General features: G+C 34.3%; 1 pseudogene; it reads left to right on the forward strand.

Moving 5' to 3' along the window:
• The first annotated feature begins 8,519 nt into the window (after positions 1-8,519).
• On the forward strand, positions 8,520-11,963 carry LOC108587488 (annotated as a pseudogene).
• Positions 11,964-12,388: the final 425 nt, after the last annotated feature.

Raw genomic sequence — 12,388 nt, forward strand, 5'->3', positions numbered from 1 at the left:
TGTTACATCCCAACAGCAATGCATGAGAAATCCAGCTTCTCTACATCCTCACAGTTTTTCCTATTGTAACTAGTTTTTATTTTATCTCTTCTAATAAGTTTGTAGTGGTTCTTAATTTTGATTTTAATTTGCATTTCCCAAATGACTGCTAATGTTGAACATCTTTTTTTTGTGATTTTTTACAATCCATGTATCTTTGTCAGAGAAGTGTCTCTTTGTTTTGCCCATTTTCTAATTGGATTGTTATTTTTTCTCACTGTTCAGTTTTGAAAGGTTTTTTTTTAAAATATATATTTTAGCTCTGAGTCCTCTTTCAGATATGTGGTTGTAAATATATTCATCCAGTCTGTAACTTTTCTTTTCATCTTCTTAACAATATATTTCATAAAGCAGAAGTTTTAAATTTCAATGAAGTCTAGTTTACTTTTTTTTTCCCCCTTTTATGAATTATGCTTTTGGTGTCATATCTAAAAAGTTTCACTAGGCACTATTTTCTGAAGATTTTCTATGATTTTTTGTAAAGGTTTTTATAGTTTTCTGTTTAAATCTGTGATTCATTTTGAGTCAATTTTTTTTACAAGGTATGAAGTTCAGATAAAGTTGCTTTTTGTTTATTTGTTTTGATTGTAGATACTCAATTGCTCCAACACCATTTTAGCACCATTTTTTTGAAATGGCTATATTTCCTCCATTGAATTCTTTTGCATCTTTGTCAAAAATTAGTTATGTGGGACTATTTCTGAGTTATCTATTCTGTTCAATTAATCTATGTGTCTATCCCACCACCATTCCTGGTTATTTTAACTATATATAAGTCTTCAAATGAGGTAGTATAGTTCCTCCCACTTTACTTTTATCAAAATTATTTTAGTTCTTCAAGTTCCTTTGTAGCTATATACATACAGTTAGAATAAGTTTGTGTATGTCTAAAATATTGCTAGGATTTTGATAGGAATTGTGTTTAAAATATATATCAATTTTGGGATAATTGGGATAATATTTATTGAGACTTTCAATCCATGAGCATGGCACGTTTCCTATTTACTTTGAACTTCTTTAATTTCTTGAAACAACATTTTATAATTTTCAACATACTAGTTTAAGTTTTGTAAGATTTATACATATTTCACTTTTTTAACCATTCCTAATATATGGAAATAAAATAGGTTATTATATGTTAATCTTGTATTGTCAAACTAAATTCATGTATTCTAAGTTTACTTTTATATTTCTTGGGATTTTTGACATATATCATTGTTCCATATATACGTAAGATTAGTATTCAGTTTTATTTTTTCCTGTTCAGTTGATACATCTTTTGTTTCCTCATTTCTTTTTTAAAACATTTATATGGCTTTATTGTTATGGCTAGAACTTCCAATACTGTGTTGGATAGCTGTAGTGAGTGTAGCCACCCTTGCTTTTTTTTCCTGATCTTCAAGGAAAAGCATTCTGTCTTTCATCATTAATTATGGTATTAGCTGTGGAGGTTTTTTGTTGGTGGTGGTTTTTTGTTTTGTTTAGTTTTGTTTTTGGTAAATGTTCTTTATAAAATTGAGAAACTTCTATATTCTTAGTTTTCTGAAAACATTTTTGAAAATCACAAATGGTGTTGAATTTTCTTAAATGCTTCTCCTGCATCAGTTGATACCATGTGTTTTTTTGTTTGTTTATTTTTTGTTTTTTGGTTTTTGTTTTTTAATTTTGTAGTCTGTTACTATGAAGGATAACATTGACTGATTATGGAATACTGACTCAGCCATTTTTTAGTTGTTCTATCAATTATTATCAGAGGAGTGTTGTAGTTTCCAACTATGATTTTAGATCCATCTATTTTCTCTTTATAATTCTATCAGGTTTGGTTCACACATGTTGCAGCTCTCTGGTTTGGTAGTGTACATTGGGATTGCTATACTTTCCTAACAGATTGACTCCTTTCTCTTTAAGTAATGGTAATCTCAGTATAAGATATCTAATGTGAATTGAGGCTCATCTGCTTTTATTTGATTCATGTTTGCAATGGTATATATTTCTCTGTTTTTTTATAATTTCTCAACCTATATATATTATTAAATTTGAAGTGAGTTTTTTGTAGTCATCATATACCTGGGTCATATTTTCAGTCTACTCTACCAAATGTACATTGTTTAATTGGCAGATTTCATTTACTTACTGAGGTGTTGGAGATTAACTCTACCGTTTTAATTTTTTGTGTTCTCTTTGTTCTCCTTGTTTTATTTTTCTTCTCTGTTTTCTGTTTTCCTGCCTCCCAGTGGGTTATTTGAACAATTTTAACAATTGTATTTTTATTTATTTTAGCATTTTTTAGTGTATCTCTTTGTATAGGATTTTTAGTGGTTATTCTAGGTGTTATATGCACCAACTTGTCACAGTCCACTAGTGTCAACACCTTGCTTTATGAGCTAAGTGTAGAAATATCACTACCCTTTGAATCTCTTTTGCTTCCCAATTTAAAATTGGCTTCAGTATTTCTTCTGCATACATTGAGAATCACATCAGAGCATTATACATTTTGCTTCAACCGTCAAACATAATTTAGCACACTCAAGTCTAGGATAGTTTATTCTGTTTAGCTATACTTTTGCTCTTTTTGTCTTCTTTGTTCTTTCCTCATTGAAATAAAGTTTCTAAGTTTCTCTGAGAATTCCTTGAAATTTTTCTCCTTGAACTGTATTTTTGCCCAATACAGAATTTTGAGTTGACAGTTCTTTGCTTTTAGCGCTTGAAAAACATGCAACGTCTTTTTGAAATTTATAGTTTCTGATAACTCTTGTCATTCAAAAAAATTTCCCCTGTAGGTTAAGTTTCATTTCTCATGTGCTACTTTCTATTATTTTTTTCTCTATTGAGTGTTCAGAAGTTTTACTATGTTTTCTCTATTATTAATTTCTTTGGGTTCAGCCTGTTCTAGGTTTGCTGAATTTTTTTTTTTTTTTTTTTTTTTTTGAGACGGGGAGTTTTGCTCTTGTTGTCCAGGCTGGAGTGCAATGGTGCTATCTCAGCTCACCACAACCTCTTGCCTCCTAGGTTCAAGCGATTCTCCTTCCTCACCCTCCTGAGTAGCTGGGAATACAGGCATGTGCCACCACACCCAGCTAATTTTGTATTTTCAGTAGACATGGGGTTTCTCCATGTTGTTCAGGCTGATCTCAAACTCCTGACCTCTGGTGATTCGCCTGCCTCTGCCTCCCCAAGTACTGGGATTACAAGTGTGAGCCACCACACCTGGCCTAAACTTCTTGAATCTGTAGATTTATGTCTTATAGTAAATTTTTGGATATTATTCGTCATTTTTTTCAAATACTGTTTTAATTGCACCCTCATTTTGTTTTTGAAACTCTGATGACACAAATGTTAGATCTTTTGTTATAGTCTCACATGTCCCTGCGGATTTATTTTATTTTAGTCTACTTTCTCTTTGTGGTTCACCCTAAGTAATTCCTGTTCTTCTATCTTCAGATTTACTGATTCTTTGTTCTATCTACTGTTGAGCCCATTCATTGCATTTTAAATTATGGTTATTTTATTTTTCTGTTCTAAAATTTTTTTTTTCATCTTTTATTTTTTGGCCGAGACTGTTTTACTTTGCTAAGTCTGTTTGTCCACACTATTTTTTCATTTCTTTTGAGCGTATTTATTTATTGTTTATTAAAGCCTTTTTGTAATACCCTTGTTTGATAATTCTAATATCTGTGATAATTTTGATGTTGGCATCCATCTATTGATCTTTTTGCAAGTAGAAATGTTTTTGGTTCTTAGTATAGTAAATAATTTTTATTAAAAACTGGATATTTGGGTATTATAAGACTCCAGAAATTATTTAAATCATCTGTTTTAGCAGTTTTCCTCTGATACATTTCCAAGGGGAAAGAGGTCACCACTTATGAACGCCAGACTGGAGTGAAAATCTAGGTCTCCGACTCAACTTTCCTTGACACCTGGGGAGAAAGAACTCCATGTTACTGATGAGCTGCTATGGAAATTCAGGTTCCTTTCCAGGCCTACTCCACTGAAACTACTCTGGCTGGAAGGGGATTTACTGCTCATTACTGCTTCCTACGTGACCTCTATTAATACTATAGTGGAGTAGGGGAAGGGAAGTAGCCTCTTTACTTATGAGTGGTAGTCACATTTCTGGCTCTCCACTAGGTGCCATCTGACACCACCCCAGTAAGGAAGGGGAGACACGTACCATTATTGCCTGGTGTGAAAGGAAGTCCTGACTCTTCAAATCAGCCTTCTCTAACACTTTCCTGGCTAGGAGGGAGGTTTACAGAGCCTTGTTGCAGCCTGATGAGAGTAGAAATCCAGTCTCCTCATGGTCCTTTGCTGGCAGGAATGGGGTGGGGCTGCCAATATTCTTTGTGATATTTGACTGAAGTAGATCAATTATTGTCTAAAAGCTTTTTATCTCTTTAGGTTGCCCCTTTATTAGTATTTGTTAGAGAGGGCGTGCTTTTGTTTTGGACTTTTAAATCTATACTGTTGCAGTTTCTGAGTTACCAGCTTCTTTAGCGCCTAGTCTGGAATACATGAGGCAAAAAGGAAACCCCAGGAACTCGCCGTTATATTTTCTCAGGTCCTCAGGTCCCTAACCAGACTGCCTTCTATTCTCTACCTTTCAAAGTCATTCTATATGTGTTTTATATGTTATGTCAGTATTTATAGTGTACTTAATGGAAAGAGTAAGGAAGCATACATCTAATCCATCCTTCCAAATTCAAACCCCTCTTTAACAGTCTTTAAATTATAAATTAATCTTTTTCTAGTATGCTCAACCCAGGCTTTCATCTATCTGAGAGTGTTACTTCAGCTGAGCTTGTTCATTATCATTATAGAATACAATGTAAGTGATGTCTACAAAGGAAACATTACAATTAAAGGATGAAAACTTTGTGTGTGATGAACTTAATCACAGAATTCTGACCGAGTATTTTAAAACACCCGGGCTGTGTTTTTAGGCCACCAAAATGACTATATTTCTATCATATCATATAAAAATGACTATATTTCTACATAAAAATATCTATATATTTTTATGTTTCTGTCACCATTGATGATTGTCCCTGTCAATCAGAGAAACTTTGTGGCAATATACATAAATTGTGAAGATGACCACATTTAGTGGAAAGACATCATGGTTAGAAATGAATGAAAAGTAAAATATTTTGTGAATGTAGTTGAAGTTTAAACTAGCAATTTTAGGTTAAATAATAGCTAAAACTGGAGAGAAAGCTGAAATAAATAACAGGAGACCTAAATCCTTGTGAGGTTTTAGCTAGTAAATGGTGAAGAACCAAAGACAAATCTGTTTCTTTGGATTCTATTTTAGCTCTTGCAAGATAAAGGGATTGAAATAACAAGTAATCTCTAAGGTTCCTTTCTGAATAATTGGATGGAATATGTATATTTAGTGGTTCAGTTGTGTGAAATACTGCTGCTTGGTCATGGGACGTCTCAGTCCTTATCAGAGGAGATTTACTTTTGTGTACTCAATGCTTACTCTCCATTTCTCAGTTCCTCTGGATATGATTGGATGAGCTAGCCTGACAATTGGTTTCAGTTTTATTGTTATTATTATTATTGATAAAATAAGATGTAATTAAACATGACAACTAAATTCGATTTGTTTATTTGTTTGTTTTTCTTAGATATTAAGGCTGAAATGTATTTGGACCACAAGATAGGGATATGCCCTCATGGATAAATCATAAATAACAACAAAGTATCAAAGCTAAATATACAAGATTAATTAGAATTTCTACATGTAATTTTGGTAGAAAAGTAAATATTTTTATTGTATACTGGTACATATTCTTTCTTGGCATTAGCATGCAAATGCTTCTGCAGGTGTGAGTGCACACACACAGGCACACAAATCCACACACATTTTTACATGTATTAAAAGATATTTAAGACACTGGCATTAGGTATAAAAAATACTTGAATGGAACATGTTCCAATATTCTATAATTGGGACAAGTCTGCAGTCTAAAGAATATTTGCCCAGCCCCTACAGTTTCTACATGAGGCATGTAAATGGTTAGGTCTTAGAACAAACAAATTATGCTCTTTTGCAGTCATTATAGTCTAGGAGTTACACTTACATGGATCTGTCAGTTTTAATTGGATTTATAAGGTAAGGTTTATCTGTGATCATTTATGGATGATCTAATTTTCCATTACTCAAAGAGCAAATCCAGATGCTATCAGGAACTCTTAATGCTTTCATTCCTGTCTCCTCTGAGAAAGGAGAGAAGGATTGTGGCGAGACAATAGCAAGTTTTAAATATTTTTATTAGCTTATTTTTTCCAAATTTTTTTTCTGTTGGCCATATCAATGTTCAGAAACCAACTTTGTCATTCCCAAATGACTCACTTATCTTGATTATTCATGTATAATGGTTGTGTTATTTTTCAGTGTGGGATCAAATGGCTTTTCAAAAGTGAACTCAGCTTATTTCATTATGACCAATTTTCTGATGTTCCATACAATTTTCGCTGTAGAATGAAAGCAGCAGCATGAAAGTAATGATGGATTAATATTTAATATAATAATTTCTCAAATGATTGTTATTTATATTTATTATGATTCCACCTCAGACATGAATTTACTTCAAAAATAGTTTGTTCTAGAGAAGTCAGGATTTTTCTAAATTATCTTGTGACCTAGGACACATTGTCAAGTTTTAGAAGAGATTAAGAGAACTAAATACACATGCCAAGTCAAGATTTAAGGCAAAACAGATAAAATGTGTAAAAAAATCAGATCCGCCACACATTCACAGAGCACTTGTGCCAAAAATTGATTTTATTAACTCATTTTGTATAATAGTGTTTATTTGTATATTACATATATTTTATTTTGGAAAGTAGAGATAACTTACATTTATTTAAATATATTTATCTGTAATTACATAACTCTAATGTAAAGGATTATATTATAAAGCACTTTAATCAACTTTTTTGTTTTAACAGTATTCCAAGCCTGTACTAATTTATTCTGACTCTGCTGATAAAGACATACCCCTGGGCAATTTGCAAAAGAAAGAGGTTTAATTGGACTTACAGTTCCACGTTGCCTCACAATAGTGGTGGAAGCAAGGAGGAGCAAGTCACATTTTACTTGAATGGTAATGGGCAAAAAGAGAGCTTGTGCAGCACGTCTCCCATTTTTTAAAACCATCAGATCTTGTGAGACACATTTACTATCACAAAAAGAGCACAGGAAAGACCTGCCCCCATAACTCAATCATTTCCCACTGGGTTCCTCTCACAACACGTGGGAATTATGGGAGCTACAAGATGAAATTTGGGTGGGGACACAGAGCCAAACCATATCAAAACCCTATTATTTTTCCCTTTTTCTAGCTAAGTATAATAACTAATCATTTGATTTTTCATCAGTAAGACTCTTACTATATTTCAAAATTATTATTCTCAGTATTGTTTAAAATTATTTTTATTGAGCCTATATTAAGCCCTGAGTCTGTTTTTTCTTCAGAAAAATAGTACTTAATAAGCCCTGTTTGTTGTTTGCCATTTGTAGGCTAAAATTAAATGAACATTTTTTATTTATTTCAACTATATAGCTGCACTGATCTTCAACAGTTTTTCTTGTTTACCTACCACTTAGTCTTTCAGTGTAATATTTTCAGACCACAAAAATGATCGTTTCCCTTCTAAAACTTTTCTATGGCTTCATATAACACTGTGAAGAATACCTGAAATCCTTAACATATTTTGTTGACTAAAGGACCTGGTTTCTCTCCTACTTAGCAACCTCTTCATAATGATTCATGTGTTAGTTTGCTAAGACTACCATAACAAAATATGACAGACTAGGGACTTAAACAACAGAAATGTATTTTTTCATAGTTTTGTCAGCTGGAAGTCCAAGATCAATGTGCTTACAGGTTTTGTTTCTCCTGAGGCCTCTTCCTTTGGCTTTTGGATGGCCACTTTCTCACTGTGTCTGCACATGGTCTTTCCTCTGTGAAGATATCCCTGGTTTCTTCTTTGCTCTTATAAGGACACCTGTTATATTGAAGTGAATACCTACTTTTATGATTCAGTTTAACCTTACCTCTTTATTGTTCCTATCTGCAAATACAGTCACTTTGGTGGTGAGGGGTTCGACATAGAAATTTGGGGTAGACAAAATATAGCTCATACTAGTCCATCCTCCATGAAATCTCTGTTTTGGCTTGCTGTTTTATTCCCAAGGTCTGTCATCATACCTACATATAGCAGAGACTCAAGAAATATTTGTTGAAAGAATTAAAGAATTAGAGAACTGGCCGTGCGTGGTGGCTCGTGCCTGTAATCCCAGCACTTTGGGAGGCTGAGGCGGGCAGATCATTGGAGGTCAGGAGTTCGAAACCAGGTTGGCCAACATAGTGAAACCTCGTCACTACTAAAAACACAAAAATTAGCTGGGCGTGGTGGTGGGCGCCTGTAATCCCAGCTGCTTGGGAGGCTCAGGCAGAAGAATCCCTTGAACCCAGGAGGCAGAGGTTGCAGTGAACAGAGATTGTGCTACTACATGACAGAGCAAGACTCCATCTCAATAATAATAATAACAATTAGCAAACCTAAATATTCGTCATGTAATATGCATGCTTAAGCACCCTACAAGACTTTAGAAATAAAGAGATGAATTACATAAGGAACCTATTTTCACAGAGCTAAAATAGGCATACACATACAGATACACTCAAACCCCTAAATAAAATAGTATATAAAGTTACACTCTTTAGTTCTTTGTTTCCAATTTGTTTTACCTTTAAGATGGTGGTATGTTTATATTTAGAGGAGGTGCCCCACACATACAAAGAGCTGAACATAAACAGTGACTGCCCATTGAGAGTAATTCTGTAACAAATGCGCTCCCACTCCAGTTCCTGTGCACTATGCCTTGGGCAGCTGTTCCAGTTTTGACCCAAGCCAACTTAGAAAGTGTAACTGCCTCATTCATTCTTCTCTCTTTGTAGGAGTTTAGTTTACTGCAATGGTGGCAGAAATAAAGTGCTATGGCACACAGAGGAATTTGCAATTAACAGTCTTCACATTGGAGAAGAAATTGAGATCTGTGTGAAAGAATATATCAGTAAGAAGAGCATAAGGAAGTCTTCTAAAAAGAAGAAACAGCATGAGAAAAAATGAACCTAGGAATGTGAGCCTGGAAAGGCAGCTTTGTTAGGCTTGACTATGTAATGAGTGTTGAAATAAGAAGTGATACACGTTGATGCACAAAAAAATTAGTTTGGGAAAGATTGGGAAAATTCATGAATGTTTTCTGAATAAATTATAACCTACATACTGTAAGTCTGGGAATATCATGATCACCTTTGTATTTTAGAAAGATAATATGGCCACAGTGTGAAAGATAGACTAGAATGAAAGGAATGGTGGAATAGGAAATGAGGGGATTGATGCAGTTAATCCGTATTTTTAACTGAAAAGACCTATATGCTAGTTTTGTACACAGGTGATAGCATAGAGCCTGGAATATTCTAATTGAAACCATAAACTGACTTCTGTACTTATAAGCTGCCATTATGTGATATGATAACGTTTACTGGTCAATATTTTCATTAAAACTATTTGGTAGTGCTAGCCAAAGAGACAGTCAACAAATACTAGTCTAGAAAGATACTTCTCTTTGGATAAATACATGAGGGAGACAATATAAAAAAAAAAAAAAGCTCACATGGAGCATACATTAATAAAATACTACAGAAGCAAAAAAATGAATCATTCAAAAATGAAAAGGATATAAGACAAAAATAAAAGTTAAAGAAAAATGCAGTAGTAGAATTAAAATTCATATTCTAAATGTTAAAACATAAAACATACAAGTAGTATTCACATTTCAGCAAATTGAATCAGTGATATGGAGAAAAAACACGAAGAAATCTCCAGATGCCTGAGGGAAAAAAAATGTGATGCATGATAAGTATTAAATGTGTTTGATAAATTTGACACAACAAGTAAATAAGAGAAGGAAAGGTTAGTTAAAAAGTAGTAATAAGAAAATTTGTTAACTACTTGGAAAAAATTAAAATTAGACCCTCATCTGATATCATGCTCTAGAGGAAACTAAAGTCAGCCAGGAAAATGGGAGAGGGTAATATTTTACTGATCTCAGGATGGGGGATTACTGATCTCATGATGGGGAATTACATTAAAGTATACATAATATAAAATATCAAAAGAGAAAAAAATGAAAAATTTAAGGCCATGTTCATCTTTGTAATTCATAATGTACTATATACATTTTTAAAACATGAAAAACCATGAATAATTATATAAAACATTGTAATAAACTTAATGATAGCCTCTCACTTCTAATATTACATAATTTAATCCTCACACACAACCCTTTTAGGTAGGTAGCATAGTTAGCCCCATGGCACAGGAGGAAGAAACTGGGGCACAGAGTGGGTCAGTAACTTCAGGTCGCAGGAATGCCAGGTGTATAACTGGAATCTGAAATAAGGTTATCTTTCAATTCTTCATTTTCATCCTCCACAATTCTGCCTCTGTAATTTCTGTGTGAGCTAAGATTTGGTTCAAGTTACAGAAAGCAACTAGTGAAAGATTTAAAACAAATAGGTAGGATATTGCTTCCTTTCCAACTTGGACCCGGCAGAATGACTCCCACAAAGAAGGGTGGCAGGAGGAAAAAAGGGCCATTCTGCCAGCAACGAGGTGGTGACCTGAGAATACACCATCAACATTCACAAGCACATCCATGGAGTGGGCTTCAAGAAGCGTGCCCCTCAGGCACCCAAAGAGATTCAGAAATTTTGCATGAAGGAGATGGGAACTCCAGATGTGAGCTTTGATACCAGGCTCAGCAAAGCTGTCTGGGCCCAAGGAATAAGGAATGTCTCACACCGAATCTGTGTGTGGTTGTCGAAAAAACGTAATGAGAATGAAGATTCACCAAATAAACTCTATACTTTGGTTACCTATGTACCTGTTCCCACTTTCCAAAATCTACAGTCAATGTGGATAAGAACTAATCGCTGATTGTCAAATACATCAAAGAAACTTATAAAATTGCAAAAGAAAAAGAAAAGATAAAAGAAAAAGGTAGGGTATTATGTGTACATTGGGTCATTCTTTTCAACTCCCTCCTCCAACATTTTCAGTTCCATGCTGTTACATATGATATTATTAGATCTGTTCCTACAAAGTTCTATCTTAGAACACACATATGCACAGCATTCCCTAATCCAGAAATCAAAGGAAACTTTAGATATACAAATCTAGTTTTCTTAGCAGCAAAGGGAAATTATAACTATTTCTTTCTATCTGTCCTCTATCTTCCCATTTTTTTCTGCTTTCCCTCTTCTCCTCCTCCTCCTTTCTCTTCATTATTGTCACCACGACCATTTATATATCTATATCTTATATACATAGCATATCTTTTATATTCCAAAATAATAGCAAATCTTACCTTTCAGTGATGCATTTAGATTTTTTTTTTTTAATTTTTAACTTTTGGTATTCTGTATTTTCCAACCCTTCTATAAGAAATGAGAATTTCCGTAATTTTTAGATGTTTCACATATTTTTTGATACTGTTTGAATGTGTGTTTTGTCCAAATCTCATATTGAAATGTAATCTCCAGTGTTGGGGATGGGGCCCGATGGAATTGATTGGACAATTGGGGTGGTCTTCTCATGAATGGTTTAGCACCATCTCAGTTGTTACTCTCCTCATGATTGTGAGTGACTTTTCATTAGATGTGATGTGGACATTTAAAAGTGTATAGCACCATAGCGCCTCCCCACTCTGTTTCTTGCTCTTTCTCTGGGCATGTGATGTACCAGCTTCACCTTCACCTTCTGCCATGATTGTAAGTTTCCTGAGGCCTCCCCAAAAGCCCACCAGATGCCAGCATCATGCTTCCTGTATAGTCTGCATAACCATGAGCCAATTAAACCTCTTTTCTGTATAAATTACCCAGTCTCAGGTATTTCTTTATGGCAATGTGAGACATTTAAAAAATTTAAATAAGGCCAAGCACGGTGGCCCACGCCTGTAATCCGAGCACTTTGGGAGGCCGAGGCAGGCGGATCACGAGTTCAGGAGATCAAGACCATCCTAGCTAACATGGTGAAACCCCGTCTCTACTAAAAATACAAAAAATTAGATGGGCATGGTGGCAGGCACCTGTAGTCCCAGCTACTAGGGAGGCTGAGGCAGAAGAATGGTGTGAATCTGGGAGGCAGAGCTTGCAGTGAACAGAGATCATGCCACTGCACTCCAGCCTGGGTGACATAGTAAGACTCTGTCTCCAAAAAAAAAAAAAAAAAAAAAAAAAAAAAATTAAATTAAATAAAAGTGATGATT

This window comes from Papio anubis, chromosome 1, assembly GCF_008728515.1.
Source record: "Papio anubis isolate 15944 chromosome 1, Panubis1.0, whole genome shotgun sequence".
NCBI classification, from domain to species: domain Eukaryota; kingdom Metazoa; phylum Chordata; class Mammalia; order Primates; family Cercopithecidae; genus Papio; species Papio anubis.